Here is a 9,735-nt window from a genome sequence, read left to right on the forward strand (position 1 = left end):
GCGCTCCGCACAGCTGGATCCCTCACTCCAACTTCAAGTCCCGGCTCCTCCTCCCCCCGCCGCCAATGGGGGCTCGCCCGCGGCCCCCCAGCGCCTCCCCATTGGCTGCGGTGCGTGTCCGTCCGGGGGCACAGCTGGACGGGCAGCGCGGTCCCCGGCGGGGCTGGACGGGGCGCACCCGCCCGGGCACCGGGGCCGGGCACCCCCTGCCCTTCGGGGGTGCGGGGGACAACGGGGACATGCAGCGCCGAGCGCTGGGGGCGGGGAAGAGCGGGAAAGCCCCACGCCGCGTCAGGCGGAGGCAGCCCCCGGTGGGACCCTGCGGCACCGGGAGAGGGGGAAGCCGGGGGGAGGCAAGGGGGAGAGATGCGGCGGGGGGAGACCGCCCTGCGCGGTCTCTCCTGCGGGAGGGAAGAGCGCCAGGAGTGCAAGGCCGGCCGGGCCAAAGTGCCGAGGGCTGCAGGAGCCGCTACCGAGCCCTCCCGAGCGCTGCCTGAGCCTTGCACGAGATCCTCGCCCTGCTGCGCGTCCCCAGGGGTTGCTCCCTGGCCCGTCCCCCACCGCCTGAGAGCGGACACCGTGCTGCGGCGCTCGGTGCATGTGGGTCACTGCCCCGTGCCCCCCCCCCCCCCCTCCAAGTCCCCGGCTGCTCGAGAGTGGTCAGCCCGTCCCGAGCCGGTCGCCCCCGGGCTGGCTGGAGACACGAGCCCGGCCGGCAGCTCGCAGGGGGGCCCGGCCCCGAGGAGGGGAGGGGGACCCGTCAGCCCCCAACCGTGGGAGCAGCCGGTCGCCCCCCCGTCCCCCCTGCTCCGAGGACGCGGCCGGAGCTCCCTCTGCCGGTGCGAGTCCCGGCCGCGGCGGGAGCCGGCCCCGACGGCACGGACCGCGCCGCCAGCGCCCCGGGGGACAAGCGGGGGGCACACGGCCCCGAGCGAGGGGCACGGCCCGCTGGGCGCTCCCGACCGCTGCCGAGTCAGACCTTCCTCCAGCGGGACCCGAGTAAAGGATTTTCTGCCAGCACCCCGCATTTTGATGTCCCCAGGCTGAGCCAGGACCCTGCTTCTTAATGTTTAGAATTTTTTTCCACTTAAGAAATAGCTTTCTCACCCTTCCCCAGTAGCCCTTGCATCATATTTATATAAATATGAGCATGTCCTTCCCAAGAGCTCCAGCTAGTCCAAAAACACCTGCGAGAACAACAGGCAGATGCTCCTGTCTGACCCAAAATGCCTTCTCTTGGCCAAATCCTGCTGGCCTGGGAGCACACTTGATCTTGGATTCACAGCCTGTGCTGTCCAACCCGAGACAAATCACATGGCTATTGGCAAAACTTCAAGGCCAGCCAGGCTCTGCTGCAGAGCTGTGAGTGACAGTGTCCAGGCAGAGGAGATGCAAACCCCACAGCCCCCCCGTGCAGGGCCAGGAGACCCTCCTGCAAGCCCAGAGGGACACTGGTGTGACAGCACATGGCATGTGTGACACCAGGCGAGCGGAGAGGCCACAACACGGGTGCTAAGGACAGGGACTCCCATTTTTTTCCACAGATTTCTGAGCGATCCCCCCCTCTGGATGCAGTGTGTGCACGGAAAGGGCAGAGCTCGGCTGCCTTCGGCCTCTCTCTGCCACAGCCAAAGCACAGAGCAGACACACGAGCATGCCAAGAGCTCCCCAAGCCCCCAGCCAACCCTCTGGCAGTGGGACACACAGCAGCCCTTGCTCCCTGGCAGAGCACAGCCCAACAGCTCGGCTGAGGTACAAATGCAGTTCCCGGGAAGGTCCACAAACATATTTGCATGTACAAGGTGCAGTCTTAGATCAAGCAATTTCCTCACTACATATGTACAGCCTGGTCACAGCTGCTTTTGATCCGATTCTCTTTGTATCCTGATGATGTACAGAGAGTCTTTGTGTGTCGGTCTGTTTATTTAAATGGATTTGGAGCAAACATTTTTTAAAAGCTGAAGCTTTGAGCCTCTAAGTGGGTTACCAGATTATATGCTGTCTCCATTTTAATTACATTTGGCTCGTTTTGTTTATTGCATACATTTTCAAGAATTATGCTCGCCGTGAGAATTGAAAGCATTTTGCTTTAGAAGATACCTGCCCTATAAAGGGATCCAACATCACACAGAAGAGACATGCAAACCTTCCCATCTCCAATAGCGTTCTCCCTTCAACTAGGACAGGAAAAAAGGAAGAGGATACATGGTCTGTCAAGCCTAAATTTAAAGTGAAGCACCCAAGGAGGATCAAGCCAGCACCACCAGCCTAACAGGAGTTTGGCATGAGCAAATACTAAACTAAAAAGATGTTCTTGTTAGGGGAAGAGTGATCGTGGTTGTGGATCTCAGAGGAATGAGAACCCAGAGCCTGGCACAGCCCAGCCAGGATGTTCGTTTGCCCACCCCTGTGTCAGGTGGGCAGAGGAGCTAAACCAGGAGCCCTTGCCAGCACTGCCCCAGCCCACGGCATCTCCCCAGGGAGCCCTTCCCTTGTGCCCAGGTTAGACCAGGAATTCGTCTTCCTCAAACAAGGGTGTTTCTTTGAGGGGGGCTCAGCTTCCAGACAGAAGTGGAGCGATCTGTTGAGGACTGGGAACACAGCTGCAGCCCAGAACCTTGGTGAGAAGGATGGAAAGCAGCAAGAAGTGACCCCAGAGATCAGAGCTGCACATTTAGGGATTTGGGATGTAAATGAGTAGAAATTTCAATACATAAGAAACTAACGAGGTCACAGCTGCCTCACATGCACAATCCTGGCTTTCTAATTAGACCAAAGATAGCACAGGAGTGAGGGATGAGGGTGAGCCAGGGACAGCTTAAGTAGTGGCAGGAATTTTAGGGCTGTGGTGGTTTTGGAGGGGCAAGAGGAAGGGGACTCATGCACTTCAACATCAATTATGGCCCCAACAGCAGTTGAGATGAGCCCCAAATTACTCAGCAGACCCCTGGCAGGGACACCTGAGGAGGAGAAGGCGGAGGAAGAGGAAGCAGCCCCACTTTCATTCCAGCACAGCCCTCTTGCTCTACTCTACCGCTCCATTTAGGGTTTTTTGGGGGGGAGCACAGCCCTGCACTCTCTTCCTTAGCAGTCCTTCTAGGAAAAGCATTGTGAGCAACATTTCACGTCAAGGGGGAGGTTCAGCCAAGCTGATGCTCACCAAAGACAGCTCCGGCTCCAGCATGGTAATGGGATTTGGAATCAGCCATACAGGAGCTACTCTGAGCTGCAACGAGGAAAGCCTACATCTGTAAGCACTTTGGCAGGAGGAGGATTGAAGACAGCCTCAGCAGAGAGGCTCCAACCCGATGGGAACCAGTTGCTATTTGTTTTGCTGTTGACATACAGCTGCAGTAGCTGTGGGTGATTTTAATAAGGCAGGATAATATTTCTATCAGTTCTGGGAGCTATAGACAGAACCTATATAGTATCTGGCTCGGGGCTGAGTGATTAATTGCAACAAAGTCCAAAGCTCTTCTCATGCCTTGGAACCAGAGGGAAAACACACATTTCGTTTCGGATGTCACAGTCTGGGGGCAGACCAGGCCTCCCACGACCAATTCACTGACTCAGGTGCTGTCAAAAAGCACTTTGAGAGCACAAAATCTTCTCTGTCCCTGCTCCCCCACCCCACCAGTGACAGTCAGTTCTGTGGGATTGGAGCCCTTGCTGTGCAAAGGGGCTCCTGGCTGCCCCATCAGTGAATTGACCCCCTGAAAAACACCGTTCACAGTATTTGAGCTGACACAGCTACAGCAGACACACCCACCAAACCCAGCCCCGTGCACACCCCGCTTCCCTGCCCTCCCTGTTCCAGGGACCTGGCTGCTCCTGCCGGCCCCAGCCCTGCTGGGATGCTCCCATCCTCAGTACCCACAGCTCAAAGAATACTTTCCCCCCTTTGGACAGCAGTGGAGGATCTGGGAGGAGCAACAGACCGGCCGCAGGTTCCACACAGCACAAAATAGCTCCTTAACCCTGCATAATCCCGTCCAAATATCTGCTTGTCCCCCAAGAGGTCCTTTTGCTAATTCCCTCTGTCATCATCCAGACACCTTCTTGCTCTTCCCAGTTATCTCATTGATGCCATGGCCTTCCCAGTCTGCTGCTGCACCCCGAAACCCCAGGGGAGGGGCTGGGTACCAGCACCGGGAGCGACCATGGAGGGTTTGGGAGAAGCTTAGTGAAACCAGCTGCTAGAGGTTACAAGCAGGGCTTCATCTTTAATTTTTTTCCTCTAATGAATGTTTTTATTGTCTCTCTCAATCTTTATTAAGTGACAAGCCAGACAAGTAGTTGGAGGGAATAAATACTACGGCATGAAGCACAACCACTGCACAAGGGGACATCTGTGACCAGCACAATCCGCTTTGCGTGCATGAAGGAATTCATAATTTCGGCTGGGGAATGCTTATTGCTGGCTGATGACCAACGCTTTCCTGCATGATCAATGTTTGCACCTTGACTTTTTGGTACACAATCAATCCCCGCCTGAGCACAGCCCGAGTTTTGGGAACTGCTACGTCTGCAAGGGCTGAGTTGCTCGAGGCCGTAGCACCAGTGTGGCTCATTCTCCTGACTTGGCAAGAGCTGAGCCGAGACCAGGTTTCAGCTCTGGGGCTCAGAACATAATTTATAGTAAAAATATAATTTATAACAAAAATCTTTCTGCCCCCGCCGTCTTTAAAAAATTTACATTTCCCTTTACAACCTCTATTACCTCCAGAAAACACGGAGAGGAGAGGGAAGTGCCCTTTCAAGGCTATTCTGTCTGGGCATATTGGATATTTTAGTGACCACATCCTGGCTCTGACCATCAGAAAACACAAAGGTCCATCACTCCCACCAAGACAGCCCCCCTAGACGGCACACAAGGACCCAGCACCACACTGGATGTTGTCCCTGTTAAATATCCTCTCACATTAACCGTGGCTTCCTCCCTCCCGAGGGAAAACAAGCTCTGCTGAATGCAGCCGAGATCGAGGCAGGTCCCTGTCCGGCACACTAGGGAGGCTCTGCCTTGCTCTACCCCTGGACATGGAGCCTCAGCCCAGCTCCTGCCTTGCTCTCACTGCTGCTGTGGAGACCCAGCTTTGAGGGATGAGATTTTGGGTGAGCAAGCCCTGCCCTGACACCCAGGCTCACCCTACAGAGCACACACTGTGGAGCAGGTCTTCCCCAGCCCAGCCTGGTGCTCCCCTCAGATCCCTCTCCCAAGTGGGCACCATTATGCAATGCCAGGGGCTGGAGCACATCCCCAAGCTTCCAACCACAGAGTCAGAGAACCTTTTAGACAGGAAAAGCCCTCTAGGATCATCAAGTCCAACCATTAACTCAGCACTGCCAAGCCCACCATGAAAAAATTCTCTGTAAGCACTACATGCACACATTTTCTAAATCCCACCAGGGATGGTGATTCCACCAGCTCTCTGGGCAGCCTGTTCCAGTGCCTGACTACCCTTTCTTTCAGTGAAGAAACTTTTCCTAATAACCAATCTAAACCTCCCCTGACACAACTTGTGGCCATTTCCTCTTATCCTCTTGCTGTTACCCGGGAGAAGTGACCAAACCCCACCTGGCTACAACCTCCTTCCAGCTGTACAGACCCTGCCTGAGCCTCCTTTTCTCCAGCATAAACACCCCCAGCTCCCTCAGCTGCTCCTCATAAGACTTGTGCTCAAAGCCATCCCTCAATCCCCTCAAATCTGCATTTCTTGCTTTTTTCTCCCAAGTTTTTGGCTTTCATTGAGCTCCCACTAAGCAGGAGCATGGGGCATGAGCCAGCCCTGCCGCTATCAGCGACTCCCCCTCTAATTGAATCTTCAAATCTTTCTGACAGGAAGAGACAGGAGGCAAATGAGATGCTTATTGCCAGGCCCTGGATCCCCGAGCTCTGCTGCTGCCAGCCCTGCAGAGCACCAGGACGCCGGTGAGCATCACCTGCTGCTCCAGAGAGCACCTGCCTTGGCCCCAACACTGCTAAAAGCACTTCCAGCACCCCAGGGAGCTCAGGAAGTCATGCCCAGAGACAGGAATGGCCTCAGAAAGGAAGGGTATAAGGTGCCAAAAAGAGAAAAGAAGCAAGAGTCAAAGGGCAGAACCAGGGGAACACCTGAGGATGGGCTGTGGAGTTCAGCCTTGGGCTCAGCAGGGATCAGGACACAGATTTCGTTCAACATGTGCTGGTTGGCAAGAAAAGAAACCTTCCAAACAACAGCAGCACACCCACAAGTCACCGCCCTGCCCTCACAGCGGCTCCAAGCTCAAGAAAAGCAACCCCCTGGTCTCCATCCAAGATCCCATAGCAGCCAGAGGCACCCAAGGGCATCACCCACCCCCCTCCACTGGCACAAGGGGCACAATAATTCTGCTTGGGCTCTTACCTGAGTGCTCAGGAGCTCCAGCCAGAGAACAACTCCACCCCAGAGCTGTACCAAACACCCTCCTGCCCAAATCTGGCGAAGGGAAGGCAGGAGGTGGAGCTGTGATGGCAACTGCTGAGCAATTGAGCAAATTGAGCAAACTGAGAAAAGGTGAACATGGGAAGGGGCAAAGGTAGGGAGAGGTCAGTAGCTCTTAGTGTTGGTGGCCAGGCATGAGAAAAACAGATCTTGGCCTATATTTAAAAAAAAAAAAAAGAGTCAAAATTTTCCCTAGTAAAGGTTTTATCCTGCCACCTTTCCCACCACAGAGCAGCTGAGCCCCACCTCATATAGGTCAAAATCATTAAACCCCTGTGCAGGGCTGTGCTGCGTGGGGAAGGGGGTCACAGTCCCTCCCCAAAGAGACCAACTCTGTCCCCAAACTCGCAGCTCTGGATGGCAGGAGAGCACCACGCCCTCCACACCTCTTCCCCTGTCCTAAAACAGCAGCTTCCCCCTCCAGCTGGGGAGAAAATGACCCAAATGGCTTTAAAATAAATGAATATTAAATGAGCACGTGGCACTGATAGCAGTGACCGACTGACATGGCACAAATGCCTCCCTTTCTCCGAGGAGCAGAGAACAGCGAGGACAGGGGTACAGGGAAACCTGGCCCCGGGGGGACTGGGAGGGGAGGGGTCAGGGCAAGAGGGACAGTGGGGCTTTAACCCAGGGTCTGTGGAGGTCGAGGGCCAGGTATCCTGGGGCCGAGCCAGCAGGGTGCTGGGTTGTGAGCAAGAGCTTGTGCCCTCTACCCCACTGAACATCTCATCCCAGTGAGTTCTGCCCCAAGCTGGCAACTGCAGGCTGGAACATCTGGGATGGCTGGGCTGGCAGCTCTTTCCTCCAGGGAGGGGGCACTGCACCCACAAATGATCTTGGCCATGAACTGGAGGCACCCCTGGGTGCCACTGGCCCTTACACACCCCAAACTTTGCTCCTTCACTGCTTAACCCCTCTCAGTCTTACTCATATTCCAGTTCACCTGTAAGAACCCTTGATGTGGAAAGGGGATTTTTTTACCCCTTTCCTTCTTATTTTTTTTTCATGTAAGGCCTCTGCTGGGAAATCTTTGTAATTAATAGCCCTTTAAAATAAAATATAATTAAAAATAATGTGGAACATGACAAAGCCTGCCAGCAGCTCTCAGTGGGGGTGGCTGATGGGGGGCAGTGCAGCGGGGTGGCTGCAGACAGGGGCGCCCAGGTTGGGGTGTGGGGGTAGTGCAATGTGCTGGGGTGGGGTCATCCTGGCCTCACCTCACCCTAAAGCAATTTCTACATCACCAAGAGCACTTGGACTTCTCTGTCCTACCTGTGGGGACATTGGGGTGCATCTCATCACCCTCTGCTGGGATGAGATGTTGAACAAAGGGCTGGGCCACAGGGAGACTAAATCCCATCCTGCAATGAGTCCATACAGACCCAGGGAGCCTTCCTGGATAGAAAACTCTGATTCTGACACTCTTAGAAAGCCAGGCAGGGAGAAGTGGCTCGTTGAACCCCCACTGAAGCCTGTGCTCCTCAGTCACCCTCTTGCAGGAGCTGAGCGCTGCAGAAGCGTGGAAATGAGGACATTTAAATTTAATGCTGATGAGGAGATCTTCCTCCTCCTTCCAGCAGAGAGCAGATGTCGCTTCACATCAGCAAGGCATCTCTAAATCACTTCCCCAGCAGCGAGGTGTACGGTGATGTCATTGTTTATAAGTTATTAGTTATTATTTCATAGGCAAACCTGAAATTTTTCCCTTTTTAATGTACATTGAGATGGATTCTGGGCTCCTGCCACCGAAAATATCCTGGCGGTCCCATCATTAGCCTCCTTTCAAGATCGAGGCTGCTTTCCTCACGGCACATAATTAAAACAGCGCTTTGAATTTTCAGCAGCTCCCAGCAACTTCAGGATGCACGGGAACCCAGGCAACAGAGGCGATGCCCCAAAGCCATGCCAGGCATGGGGACGTGCAAGAAGCCAGCGAGGGATGTGGTGTGAGAGGTGGCAGAGCAGCAGGGTGACCCTGGCAAGCCCGGGGTGTGAGCCACGTGCCTGCAGCTCCGTGCGGTCCCTCCGCTGCGCCAGCTCCTCGCTGTGGCTCCCGGGGAGCTTTAAGCCAGTTCCACACGTTTTAGCGGGATCCCCCTGCCTGTGTGTGGCCTTTCCCTTAGCGAGTCCACGGGCAGCACGAGCAGCTTTGCCAGCGGGGTTAACCCGTGTGGTGCCGGTGAGGGGCAGCGCTCGGTTTGGGGCTGCCCAGCCCTTTGTGAGCGCACATGGACAGAGACAACAGCGGCAAAATGAGATTCTCGGGTGCAGGAGGTGCGGGGTTCGGTGGGTCAGGGCTGTCAGTGTGGGAGAAGGGCAGAGCTGGTGGGGATCCAGCTGCCCTGCGGGGTGCAGGGAACACAAGGGAATGTGGTGCTGTAAAGCCCCACAACACCAGGGCAGCCCAGTGCCAGCCCCATGCCACTCCTCGTGCTCTGCACGCTGGTACCAGCCCAGTGTGTCCCCCCACCCTCCCTTTTCTTGGGGTAATGACTGGGTTTGGAGATTCCAAGGCATCACAGCCCCAGCCTTTCCTATGAGAGCTCTCCAAGGAACAGCCCAAGTCCTCAGACCACCCAAGGATGTGGCAAAGGACTGGCAGGTGCCCCACACCAACCTCCCAGCAGCTCCACAGCAAAGCACAGGGACATCAACAGGATCAAAGCCTGTCTCTGCCCCTGGGAGTCGTTTCAGTGGCAAGCCTGGATCCGACTGTGTCCCAAGTGGCTTCATCTCCCCCAGCACAGCCCTGGGCAAGCCCTGCACATCAGGCTTGGCGATGGCACTCAGTCACCCTCAGAACAGCAAGTCCCAAGACCTTCCCCAAGAGCCACCTTCCCACAGTACCCAGGTCCTGCCTGCTTAGGACAGACACAACTCACCCTTGGGGGGACAAGCCACCACCCAAAAATCACCCGGGGCTTACTCCCACCATGGGCCTGTCCCATTTCAGCACCTGAGTGCCCGGCTGTGACAGCCCTGACCCGGCCCCAGCAGGGAGCAGTGGTGCTTTAGTCCACACCCGACCCCATGTGCATCCCCGCTCAAGCAGCAGCACAGTGGAGACATGAGCCTGGCTTTATTTCAGCACAGTTTGGTCCTGGCCCTCCAAGGCCAGATCTCTCCCAGCTCTGGAGCTGCCCCTGCCCTTCTCCTGCCCCAGTTCCTGCCCATAATAGTGTGAGCAGACACAGAGCACTTGCACACACAGAGGAGCCAGCAATGAACGGGAACATATTAATACTCCCCTAACCAACAGAGGGGAGTTAAT

This window comes from Aphelocoma coerulescens, chromosome 18 (genome assembly GCF_041296385.1).
Source record: "Aphelocoma coerulescens isolate FSJ_1873_10779 chromosome 18, UR_Acoe_1.0, whole genome shotgun sequence".
In the NCBI taxonomy this organism is placed as follows: domain Eukaryota; kingdom Metazoa; phylum Chordata; class Aves; order Passeriformes; family Corvidae; genus Aphelocoma; species Aphelocoma coerulescens.